This window comes from Lissotriton helveticus, chromosome 6, assembly GCF_964261635.1.
Source record: "Lissotriton helveticus chromosome 6, aLisHel1.1, whole genome shotgun sequence".
Lineage (NCBI taxonomy): Eukaryota > Metazoa > Chordata > Amphibia > Caudata > Salamandridae > Lissotriton > Lissotriton helveticus.
In genome coordinates this window covers 118,935,219-118,949,237 of record NC_136067.1, presented here as the reverse complement: position 1 = coordinate 118,949,237, position 14,019 = coordinate 118,935,219, and positions in this window count along the sequence as shown.

The window sequence follows — 14,019 nt, the reverse complement described above, 5'->3', positions numbered from 1 at the left end:
TCCTGCAGCACTCACCGGCCGTTGGACGCGCCGGTCTCTCCTCGTTCTCCGGGGCTCCCTCTCGCTCCTGCGGGCCCGGGGGGGGGAAGCGGCAGTTCTTCTTGGGGAAGCAGGGGCGCAGAGTAGGCTCCCGCCGCTCCCTGCCTCGTCGCTCTCTCTCCAGCCGCCTTCCCAGCTCCTCGGGCCGCCGGCCAATCACAGCGCGGGCCGGGGACACGTCAGCAGCCAAGCCCGGGCCGGCAGCCAATCCCAGCGCGGCCCGGGGGAGGGCATCACGAGGGGTCCCGGGCCGGCGGCCGTGAACTCGGGGGAAATGACAAATGACGAGGAGTAGGCTCCCTCGGAAAATATAGCAATTACGGGGATAAGCGAGGTAGGCACTCGCTGGGGGCTCGGGCCCTCCACACGAACGGGGCAAATGCCGGGTGGGCACCTGTTTGAACAAGCAGCGCTCCCAAGCGCTAGGACCGAGATGAAGCGCTCCCAAGCGCTATAAGCAGGATAAAGCGCTCCCCAGCGCTAGGGGTCAAAGGAAAGCGCTTCCCAAGCGCTAGAAGCACAGAAAATAGCAGGGTCCATAAGAAGTCCAGGATCTCAGGGGGAGCGCAGCAGCTCCTAGAAGGGAAAAGGCCATCAGAAGTCCAGGAGCAGGGCAGGCCCCAGGGAGGCAAGCCAACCCTGAGCCCAAGCAGCAGCACGCCCCTGGCCGGATTCCAGTCAGGACAAGAAAGAAAGAGAGGGAGAAGAGGTCACCCCCTCCTTTTATACATGAGATTCCTTTGTCTAAAGGGGGCAGGCAGGGTGAGAACCAGCTAGAACTGGTTATAAGGAATTCCTTTTTACTGGCCAGGCTAGGGACACCAGACGCACCCCAGGGGGGTGGAGCCAGCATTGTGGGGAAAGCCCAGCCCCATACAGGATACAGTACAAAAGGGGGTGGTGATGGACGGAGCATCTGAACCAATCAAACACTCACAACCAGTCAAAAGATCTGGGTTAGATCCATCACCGTTCTTTAGCCCACTCTGCCACCCCAGTTCAGACATGGCTATATGCAAATCAGTCTGACCCTGTGCCTCATGGGAACAGTCCAGCCCGAACTGCCAAGCCATGCCTTCCCTGGACCGGAAACAAGCTTCGGAGGACCGGTTTCTGGCATTACAGCCGTCTTCAGCCCGGCTTGCTTGAATCCAGTGGCAAAGTGAGCAAGGGACTCACGTCTGAGCATACCCTGCCACACTTATGGCGGCCAAAGCGGTACAAAAGGGGGTTGGTGATGGACGGAGCATCTGAACCAATCAAACACTCACACCCAGTCAAAAGATCTGGGTTAGATCCATCACTGTTCTTTAGCCCACTCTGCCACCCCAGTTCAGACATGGCTATATGCAAATCAGTCTGACCCTGTGCCTCATGGGAACTGTCCAGCCCGAACTGCCAAGCCATGCCTTCCCTGGACCGGAAACAAGCTTCCGAGGACCGGTTTCTGGCATTACAGCCGTCTTCAGCCTGGCTTGCTTGAATCCAGTGGCAAAGTGAGCAAGGGACTCACGTCTGAGCATACCCTGCCACACTTATGGCGGCCAAAGCGGTACAAAAGGGGGTGGTGATGGACGGAGCATCTGAACCAATCAAACACTCACACCCAGTCAAAAGATCTGGGTTAGATCCATCACCGTTCTTTAGCCCACTCTGCCACCCCAGTTCAGACATGGCTATATGCAAATCAGTCTGACCCTGTGCCTCATGGGAACAGTCCAGCCTGAACTGCCAAGCCATGCCTTCCCTGGACCGGAAACAAGCTTCCGAGGACCGGTTTCTGGCATTACAGCCGTCTTCAGCCCGGCTTGCTTGAATCCAGTGGCAAAGTGAGCAAGGGACTCACGTCTGAGCATACCCTGCCACACTTATGGCGGCCAAAGCGGTACAAAAGGGGGTGGTGATGGACGGAGCATCTGAACCAATCAAACACTCACACCCAGTCAAAAGATCTGGGTTAGATCCATCACCGTTCTTTAGCCCACTCTGCCACCCCAGTTCAGACATGGCTATATGCAAATCAGTCTGACCCTGTGCCTCATGGGAACAGTCCAGCCGGAACTGCCAAGCCATGCCTTCCCTGGACCGGAAACAAGCTTCGGAGGACCGGTTTCTGGCATTACAGCCGTCTTCAGCCCGGCTTGCTTGAATCCAGTGGCAAAGTGAGCAAGGGACTCACGTCTGAGCATACCCTGCCACACTTATGGCGGCCAAAGCGGTACAAAAGGGGGTGGTGATGGACGGAGCATCTGAACCAATCAAACACTCACACCCAGTCAAAAGATCTGGGTTAGATCCATCACCGTTCTTTAGCCCACTCTGCCACCCCAGTTCAGACATGGCTATATGCAAATCAGTCTGACCCTGTGCCTCATGGGAACAGTCCAGCCCGAACTGCCAAGCCATGCCTTCCCTGGACCGGAAACAAGCTTCCGAGGACCGGTTTCTGGCACAACAGCCGTCTTCAGCCCGGCTTGCTTGAATCCAGTGGCAAAGTGAGCAAGGGACTCACGTCTGAGCATACCCTGCCACACTTATGGCGGCCAAAGCGGTACAAAAGGGGGTGGTGATGGACGGAGCATCTGAACCAATCAAACACTCACACCCAGTCAAAAGATCTGGGTTAGATCCATCACCGTTCTTTAGCCCACTCTGCCACCCCAGTTCAGACATGGCTATATGCAAATCAGTCTGACCCTGTGCCTCATGGGAACAGTCCAGCCCGAACTGCCAAGCCATGCCTTCCCTGGACCGGAAACAAGCTTCCGAGGACCGGTTTCTGGCATTACAGCGTCTTCAGCCCGGCTTGCTTGAATCCAGTGGCAAAGTGAGCAAGGGACTCACGTCTGAGCATACCCTGCCACACTTATGGCGGCCAAAGCGGTACAAAAGGGGGGTTGTGATGGACGGAGCATCTGAACCAATCAAACACTCACACCCAGTCAAAAGATCTGGGTTAGATCCATCACCGTTCTTTAGCCCACTCTGCCACCCCAGTTCAGACATGGCTATATGCAAATCAGTCTGACCCTGTGCCTCATGGGAACAGTCCAGCCCGAACTGCCAAGCCAAGCCTTCCCTGGACCGGAAACAAGCTTCCGAGGACCGGTTTCTGGCACAACAGCCGTCTTCAGCCCGGCTTGCTTGAATCCAGTGGCAAAGTGAGCAAGGGACTCACGTCTGAGCATACCCTGCCACACTTATGGCGGCCAAAGCGGTACAAAAGGGGGTGGTGATGGACGGAGCATCTGAACCAATCAAACACTCACACCCAGTCAAAAGATCTGGGTTAGATCCATCACCGTTCTTTAGCCCACTCTGCCACCCCAGTTCAGACATGGCTATATGCAAATCAGTCTGACCCTGTGCCTCATGGGAACAGTCCAGCCCGAACTGCCAAGCCATGCCTTCCCTGGACCGGAAACAAGCTTCCGAGGACCGGTTTCTGGCATTACAGCGTCTTCAGCCCGGCTTGCTTGAATCCAGTGGCAAAGTGAGCAAGGGACTCACGTCTGAGCATACCCTGCCACACTTATGGCGGCCAAAGCGGTACAAAAGGGGGGTTGTGATGGACGGAGCATCTGAACCAATCAAACACTCACACCCAGTCAAAAGATCTGGGTTAGATCCATCACCGTTCTTTAGCCCACTCTGCCACCCCAGTTCAGACATGGCTATATGCAAATCAGTCTGACCCTGTGCCTCATGGGAACAGTCCAGCCCGAACTGCCAAGCCATGCCTTCCCTGGACCGGAAACAAGCTTCCGAGGACCGGTTTCTGGCATTACAGCCGTCTTGAGCCCGGCTTGCTTGAATCCAGTGGCAAAGTGAGCAAGGGATTCACGTCTGAGCATACCCTGCCACACTTATGGCGGCCAAAGCGGTACAAAAGGGGGTGGTGATGGACGGAGCATCTGAACCAATCAAACACTCACACCCAGTCAAAAGATCTGGGTTAGATCCATCACCGTTCTTTAGCCCACTCTGCCACCCCAGTTCAGACATGGCTATATGCAAATCAGTCTGACCCTGTGCCTCATGGGAACAGTCCAGCCCGAACTGCCAAGCCATGCCTTCCCTGGACCGGAAACAAGCTTCCGAGGACCGGTTTCTGGCATTACAGCCGTCTTCAGCCCGGCTTGCTTGAATCCAGTGGCAAAGTGAGCAAGGGACTCACGTCTGAGCATACCCTGCCACACTTATGGCGGCCAAAGCGGTACAAAAGGGGGTGGTGATGGACGGAGCATCTGAACCAATCAAACACTCACACCCAGTCAAAAGATCTGGGTTAGATCCATCACCGTTCTTTAGCCCACTCTGCCACCCCAGTTCAGACATGGCTATATGCAAATCAGTCTAACTCTGTGCCTCATGGGAACAGTCCAGCCCGAACTGCCAAGCCATGCCTTCCCTGGACCGGAAACAAGCTTCGGAGGACCGGTTTCTGGCATTACAGCCGTCTTCAGCCCGGCTTGCTTGAATCCAGTGGCAAAGTGAGCAAGGGACTCACGTCTGAGCATACTGCCACACTTATGGCGGCCAAAGCGGTACAAAAGGGGGTGGTGATGGACAGAGCATCTGAACCAATCAAACACTCACACCCAGTCAAAAGATCTGGGTTAGATCCATCACCTTTCTTTAGCCCACTCTGCCACCCCAGTTCAGACATGGCTATATGCAAATCAGTCTGACCCTGTGCCTCATGGGAACAGTCCAGCCCGAACTGCCAAGCCATGCCTTCCCTGGACCGAAAACAAGCTTCCGAAAACCGGTTTCTGGCATTACAGCCGTCTTCAGCCCGGCTTGCTTGAATCCAGTGGCAAAGTGAGCAAGGGACTCACGTTTGAGCATACCCTGCCACACTTATGGCAGCCAAAGCGGTACAAAAGGGGGTGGTGATGGACGGAGCATCTGAACCAATCAAACACTCACACCTAGTCAAAAGATCTGGGTTAGATCCATCACTGTTCTTTAGCCCACTCTGCCACCCCAGTTCAGACATGGCTATATGCAAATCAGTCTGACCCTGTGCCTCATGGGAACAGTCCAGCCCGAACTGCCAAGCCATGCCTTCCCTGGACCGGAAACAAGCTTCCGAGGACCGGTTTCTGGCATTACAGCCGTCTTCAGCCCGGCTTGCTTGAATCCAGTGGCAAAGTGAGCAAGGGACTCACGTCTGAGCATACCCTGCCACACTTATGGCGGCCAAAGCGGTACAAAAGGGGGTGGTGATGGACGGAGCATCTGAACCAATCAAACACTCACACCCAGTCAAAAGATCTGGGTTAGATCCATCACCGTTCTTTAGCCCACTCTGCCACCCCAGTTCAGACATGGCTATATGCAAATCAGTCTGACCCTGTGCCTCATGGGAACAATCCAGCCCGAACTACCAAGCCATGCCTTCCCTGGACCGGAAACAAGCTTCGGAGGACTGGGGTGAATGTATGACATTGTTCTACATTCTGTCCATCAACTGTGTTTTTTGCAATTTTCACCCCGAGTGGGCTGGGTATGCTCAGACGTGAGTCCCAGGCTCTCCACACCTCTCGAGTCAAGCTATCCAGGCTGATGAAGGCTGATAGCCAGAAATCGGTCCTTGGATGCTTGATTCCGGTCTGGGAAAGACATGGCTTGGTAGTTCGGACTGGACTGTTCCCATGAGGCACAGGGTCAGAGCTGATTTGCATATAGCCAGTGTCTAACCCAGGGTGGTGTGGAGTGCAAAAAAACGATGGATTTAGGCCCAGATCCTTGTACTGGGGTGAATGTATGACATTGTTCTACATTCTGTCCATCAACTGTGTTTTTTGCCATACAGGATACAGGCACAGCCCCTCCCTCACATCAGCATGTTAATCTCTCCATTCACCACCGGGGCAGACCCACACAGACTCCTGGAGCCAGGCTCCCCAGCCGGCTTCAGCCAATCACACGCCAGCACACCTACTGCACACACACACACCATGTCTAGAAGTGGCACTTCCCTTCTAGACACACACACGCCGCATACATCATCTTGCAGCATTCAATCACACGAGTCCACACATACCAGACTCAAGCCTGTACCCCCCACGCATCAGGAACTATCAGGGACACACACATTCCCCATGCATTCCTATGGGAGGGCAGGCCTCCCCCATCTACACGCACTCAGATCAATCAATCAATCAGTGGCACTTATAGAGCGCGCTACATACCCGTAGGGTCTCAAGGCGCTGGGAATCACCATCCCCAGGTCACATATAGCAAGCAAAAACTTCGGGGGTGGACCTGCCAGAAGGGCCCAGTCCAACACGACCCCCTTCCAGCCAAAACGCAGGGTAGGCCAATCACCACAGTGATGGACTTCCCTGCTTTGGGCGATAAAACATGGACGCGGGCCCGCGCTGCAGGGACACCCTCCATTTCTACGCCACGTTGATCTATAGACACACACAGACTTAAAAAAAAAACATAGGTCCAACCAGGCTACCCCACTGGCACTCCTTAGTTGACCACGGCTAGGACCAGGCCCTAGGCCACCCAGATACCACTGGTCCATGCCAACCCGGAGTGGGGGGTGGTAACCCCTGGCCACGACAGCCATTCTCCACTCCCTTTCTTCGTGTAGTTCCACGCTACCACTTTCTCTTCCACCTAGGGTCTGCACCCTCAGGCTGGCCAGAGGTCACGGGCAAGAATGCCCCACCCTACCTCTACTTCTGAGGTTCCGCGCTCTCCCAGGAGAAGCACCCTCAGAACACGCTCTCCTACCAGTTTCGGAACTTCCTCCCTCCACTGGTCTACCACCTGGGAACTAAGTTCACCGGATGCCCAGGGGTCAGACTCCCTCTGACCCCCTTCCAGTTCCGCACCTAACATTCATTCAGCAAGATGAGCCGCGGCAGCGCCAGCAGGCCCAGTGTTCAGCTCTCCCCAAGGCAAGCCGCGGCCGAGCCAGCAGGTCTTCCTTGTCCGGGATACAACTTAACATTCATTCAGCAAGAGGAGCCGCGGCAGCGCCAGCAGGCCCAGTGTTCAGCTCTCCCCAAGGCAAGCCGCGGCCGAGCCAGCAGGTCATCCTTGTCCGGGATACAACTTAACATTCATTCAGCAAGATGAGGCGCGGCAGCACCAGCAGGCCCAGTGTTCAGCTCTCCCCAAGGCAAGCCGCGGCCGAGCCAGCAGGTCTTCCTTGTCCGGGATACAACTTAACACTCATTCAGCAAGCTCCCCCTCTCAGAGAACTTACACTCCATTATTCAGCGAGCTCCCCCTCTCAGAGAACTTACACTCCATTAATCAGCACACCTCAACATTCATCCACACACCCTCCCCCGGACTGGTAAGACAGTTTCTACCGCCCCTGATTCCTCAACCTGACCCATGTGGCACAGGTACCATTACTCTAGGGAAGGGACAAGGACCACACACATTGGACACAATTTCGCTGCCACCACTGGATCCCACCCTTCTGGTGAATCCAGAAAACACATTGCACTTAGGGGGATGATCTACCCTCAGCCTTGCATTCTTCTCTACCCATCACAGCATATCATTCTTTGGCTCTTTCCCAATACTTCCTTTATTGTGCCAATGGTTAATGCCTCTTTGTCAGTAATTACACATAACCGGGTACAGTAAAACGTCTTTATTGTGTGGTTTTGGTACAAAACCATACACTATAACAGAGCATTTAAAGCATTTACATAGAAGAGTATTCATAAAACGTGCAAGACATTGCACACTTACATCTCAATAAAACATCTAAAAACAATTTATAACATAAGAAACACAAAATGATGTAGATTCATCTTCATGCAATTTGATATGAGCATACCTACTTAACATTTCATTCTGAGAATACTGTACAAAAGCATCAGTTCTGCAAAGTAAAATGTTAGACACACTATAGAAGCAAAAAACTAAGGAGCATATTATCAAGAACAGGCGATAAAATTATCGCCGCTTTATCGGCAGGAAACTGCTGCTAAAGCGGCGATAATGGGCTTGATAATATGCCCTTGTGAATTCCTATAGCAGTCCAGGTTAACACCAGAACCTGGGCTGCTATGGGAATTCACAAGGACATATTATCAAGCCCATTATAGCCGCTTTAGCGGCAGTTTCCTGCCGATAAAGCGGCGATAATTTTATTGCCTGTTCTTGATAATATGGCCCACAGTTATCATTTATTTCCTTTATTGCATAAAAGATTATTTAGGTGTCCCAATTTAAACAACAGACAATCAGACACAATATGTATTCGATACCTAGTATAGCTCAAGTACAAGAATGTTTGTTTTTGCTTATTACCAAAATTCTGAGATCTGTCACAGATGGGGTAGGTGAAAGACTGAACTTGCTCTTTATGCATCTAAGGAATGCACATTTCAAAAGAATATGCTAGTCTTTTCTTATCAAGTGTGTGCGTGATTCAAGTGCATCCTATGAGCTGTGTCTAGTTTTCTAGCTATTTTACAAAGAGATAGCTCTGAAGCCCTACACTTGGACCTAAACGACTCAGAGCAGCAGTTTCTTGGTTTTGGGGAAATGTCTTCATGCTATCCATAGTACATCTTCATGCAGTTCTATCCTTTCCAGCACTGTCTGTCTTGAGCATATCCGGTCATTAGAAGGCCCAGGATATCACACAATAGCTTCAGTAATCACTCCCCAATCCTCAGACTGCTAAAACAGGGCTCTTCTACTAATAGGTCTGTAGCATGTTTGTCGGTAGTCATTCCTAAGCTTGTCAGTTCCAACAGAACAAAATAAAGTGTAGTGTAGAGTGGGTGACATATTCCCCTGTGGGGAAAAGGGGTTTTGCAACTTGCTGTTCAAACCTGTATAGGATTGGTATCTGTTTAGGTCGTCTATGTGTGGTGAATCGCCTTTTGGGTGTGGATCTTGATTACTGGATAACACCTAGATCACATTTACTTTCAGGATGAAGTGCCACATGTAAATTAAGATCCCTTCACAAGAGTCTACATAATAAACTCGTAAACTATCTGACTTTTTGACCCTACTAGTTTCACAAGCTGGACTATGCGAGGAAGTTCTCCAATTCAGGCATCAATGGAATTAAGACCAAGGCCTCAATTCTAGGATGATAATATGCACTGCACAGATGTGATTATTTACTGGATGCACAATAGTGTCCCATTATGATTTAAACACCTCAAAACTGGGGATAATATCTTTATTGGATGGATTATTAGTAGACAAACTCTGGGTGCATGATATTTGCACACTTTATTTTTTGGGGGTTTTACCTGGCGAAAATAGTGCAGGCAAAATTTCTGATGTGAGCAATTTGTGTAAGATTATAACCCTTATTGAGGTACAAACAGGAGTTTGTGTATCTTTCAGATAATAGATGGGCTCAAAGTGAACTTGTAAGACAAACTAATTCACACTTTTATAAAAACATAGTACCTTGGGGAATCCATCAAAATGTTATTTCCAGCAGGATTTCCACTGTGACAGCAATGCACCATTGAAGTAAAATGACTGTAACAGGGTTATTGGTTTTCACCACTGTTGTTCCTATTTAGGTGGTCAGACAGTTGGTTACGCGTTGTAGACTCCTCCGTTTCCATCTGCTTCTCCTTGTGAAAATGACACACATTCACCAAACAAATCCAGGCTTGTATACTTAATGCGTTTTTTGGGCCAGGACATCCAGGTATCTCCTTTTGCATATCATTAGTCATCAGCAAATCATTAGCCTTTAAAAAAGGCTAATGATTTGCTATGTCAGGTGTAATTTAGTAACATTCTGCTGGTGGTATCCTCAATGGAAGATGTGTTTCCTTAGCAGAGACATGGATTGGATGGAGTCTCAGATATGATAAGAGCTCAAGCTACGCAGGGCAGCAGGCAAAGTTGTTGCACTATGTGAACTGGAGAAAGCAGAACTGTGCCATATCTACAAAGAAATTACATTTCTGGACTTTCCATGCACCAGTACGCTTTGTGCAGCCAAGCACCAATGCTGTAGACACCCTTGGCCATAGTGAACAGGTGGCTGTGTTGTGATCTGCATAGTTTTTGTACAGGAAAGGGGTTCCTTCCTTAACAAAAACTATGCTTTACAGCTATTTACTCTATGTGTGTTGCAGAATGCAGCACACATTCAAAAACAGGTAGAAATAAAGATATTTCTTCTTGTCACACCAGCCTGAGATTAGTGCAGGACTGTGGCACACATCCATGTCTACAAGTCTTTGCAGATGAGCATTTGCGTCAAAATCAATTGATGGATGCACAGTAACACCCATGCACCACCCATGGTACGCCTCCCTGACGCAAAGTACACAGTCATTGAAATATTTCACCTAGTTATTTATGTCACATTGCACTACGACTACATGCGCTCCAATTATCTTTTCAGATGGCTGGGAAAATGTGGAGGCCATAGTGCTATACTTAACAGATATGCTCCGTGGATCAATGAGTAGTGAGAGTGCTAGCATCAACCCCAAGACAGACACAAATATTTATGTGCTTAAGAGTATAGGAGACCAGCGATCTAAAAGTGCTGAAACCTGGGATGTAAAGTGAGGCAGTATGGTTTTATGTTTCAGGATGTCTCTATTTAACAAAGTGATCTTTAGTGCCGAATGGCATCTTCCTAAGGTGGCAAATGTCTTATGTGAACCAATTTCCATTTAATTATGAATTGTTCAGCTGTAGAATTATAAAGCATTCAACTGGCTTAGAGGCACACAGACAAATATGTGCATTCCTTTTTGAGGCATTTGTTTGTTTTGTCCATTCGCAGTGAGCACATATGTGTGCAAGGGCCAATATTTGTAATCCACACGGCTTCCTTCACCAGAGCTTTACTGTATGATCTGTATCAGCCTGAAATGAATTGAGGATGTGACAATCTTCTGATAACATCTTTAGTTTCTTGTAAACCAGTTTTTAGTCTATGCACTTTCACCCTACATAAACACAAGGCTATTATGCAGAAGAGTAAATAAGCAGAAGCACTATTACCAACTACATTGGGTATAGCGGAGGGGTCTTTGTATCTGTTCATGATGGTGTGTAGTCAGGTTTTAAGATGATTATATTAGAACTTAAAAAAAGGTTTTAAGATGATTATAATTTCATTTGGCATAATCAGATGTGATTGGTCCTCAAAGAGGATAACAGAACATACTGCACTAAGGGCCTCATTAGGATGGCGGACGGACCTGTGTCCGTCCGCCACCCCCGTGGAAGAGGACCGTCCGCATGGGCAGCGGCGGTCCCTCCATGCAAATTAGGATGTGACCGCCACCCTGGCGGTCACATCCTGGATCTTTAACCTTGCGGCGGGTGCTGCTTGAAGCAGCACCCGCCGCAAGGTGAAAATAGCATGTTTCACATTTACATGCACAAAGCGGCAGGCACCGTGCGGTGCCTGCCGCTTTGTGCATGCAAATGCAGGGGGGTACCATAGGTACCCCCCATGTGCACCCCCACCCCCCTTTACCCTGGGGGCCCGTAAGGGCCCCCCAGAAGCAAAGGTCCACATGCTTTTCCACGGCGGAAAAACCGCCGCGGAAAAGCATGTTTACTCATGCTTCCTAATTTGGCTGACGGTGTCTTGCAGACACCGCCACCAAATGGCCCGGCAAAACTCGCGCATCAGCGGCGGACGGACCTGCCGTCCGCCGCTGGTCCCACCACATTCCCACCGCCATACTAATCTGGCGGTGGGTGTTTGATGTGGCCGCGGCGGTGAATCCGCATCCTAATGAGGCCCCCAGTATGTGAATATATATTTTGATCTGTATATTTCACGAAAGACTCACTTCCGTTTAGCTTTAAATCCAATGCCTTTCGGGGTTGAGTTTTGAATTCTGTAGTATCCAATATCGTTCGCACACGCTTACGGAGCCATACGTCACCGATATTCTTTCTTGGGCCAAATATCCAAGAGATTTAATAGGTTACAGAAGGATCTGTGCCTAGAGTATTTTTAACTCTGTGTCGTTGTGTAAGCGGTTATTATATTTTCAGTGCCTCTTGTCTACTGAAAGCTCGGGGGCTGTAACCTGGAGGGACTATAAGAATTTGTTAACACTTAATTCCTCAAAATCCAAGATTCAGCTCATCCACAATAACTCTGCAAATTGAAACTGTTGTTTATGGTGCAAATCTTGGTGCCCTTGACCTGCTTCCACTAAGACAGTGAAAAACCAAATCACTCTGATCAACTGATCTTTTCCTTAGGTCTCGACTGCTCCTTAAAATCCCTTTCCTCCATCTGATACTATTAAGAGCACTTCCTCTACTTAAAGGCTTTCAAAGAGCAGCAGGGGCAAATGCCTAAATTGAGTCTCAATTTGACTCAATTCTATTTATTTGGGCTATTATCGAGCTACATCGTGTCTAAAATACTGCAAATTGTGAGCCACTTGGACTGAAAAAAAGAGACCAAGTGGTACTTCAAGTGAGGGACTGCACTTGCTGCCTTTTCACAAAAAGATAATTTATTAATCTCTACTTTTTGAATCACGTCTTTTCCAAGTAAGAACGTGGGTTTCTGAGGATGACTTTTTCTAAACATGCGCAGTATGGCATCAACTTTTAGCTTTCAAATGACGATTTGTGGTTTCAAATGTTAGATATTATAAATGGTTTGGCAAATCTGTTAAGAATACAGCAAGCAAAACTGTGGAACATTTTTGCTCTGCCTCTAAAACTGAACATGATCATCTAAAATTCAAGAAAAAATGCCAAACATATCTATTCTCAAAATATTTTCATTTGTGGTTCTGGGATGACGTGGTTATTTTACAATGTATCACAAAGACACTATAGGGTCAAAGCGTGTGTGAAATAAATAGCTAAATAGGCAGTGCAATTGGAGACAAATTCAGCAGACGGTTGAGATTCTGTTATAGAAATCATACTCCTTAGACAGCACTAAATGTTTGAGAAGAATACAGAGCAATAGAGATTTGTTTTTCCAGTTGTGTAAGGTGGACCAAGCTCAGAGTCTGTATCAGTGTCTGATTATCTGTGCCAAGCAATGCTACATTTTAACTGAGAGCGATTTATGGTAAGTTTTGACTTCTGTGTTGTAAGAGTGAAGAAATAAAGTGACTATTGTCTTGGCGCATTCCCTGGAAGGTGAAAGGACATGAAGTTCCACCTGTACTGTCACAGCAGATGTTCAGGATAACCTATGCCAGGACTCATTTAAAGACCCTTTTGTCCTCCAACTCAGTTGGAATTAGGGAAAATGCTGCATGGTGAAGAGGCAGCATCTTAATGAACAGTCAGACCTGGACCTCATTTAAAGCATCTCCTGATCAACCTCTTCTTCACCTTTCTACCCAAATGGAACTGGAGCAGTCATCCATGCATCAGTTTCTTCTGCTTAGTCATGAAATGAATGGGGATGATGATGTAGGTGGCGATATGCTCTATTTACAAGAGTCAAGAATTGTTCCAGCCCCATACAGACTGATCTCCCTGTTAGGCGCAGCCTCAAAGGTCTTTGCAAAAATGGTGAATCAATACATTTATATATGGACTGCAGATAAAATAATCAACCCATATCAGAATTTATATCCACTAGGGATGGGCACCATCCACCAGTGTGATGCACTATGTTACTTGAAATTAAAGTCCATAATTACAGAATATGAGGAGGCTTGCTTGATGAGGATAATAATGAGTAGGAACATGTAGAGTACTGTCCCGCCAAAAGGGCATCCTTGCAATGGACGTGTAGCAGAACACGAATACAATAAATTGAAGAGAGTTCGGGGAAAGGAAAACTTTTTGAACCTTTAAAAAAATGAGCTGCCCATCTCTCACACGAAGGGTCAGTGGGAGAACACTTTAAACTTAAGCTATCATGAAAAGAAAAAAAAATGGCTTGTAAACTGGACTTAAGGAATGTGCACAATCTCTGAGATGAGGAGCGGAGAACAGGAGAATTTCTGTGAAACATAAAATGGGACTGAAGATAGTGAAAATTAAATC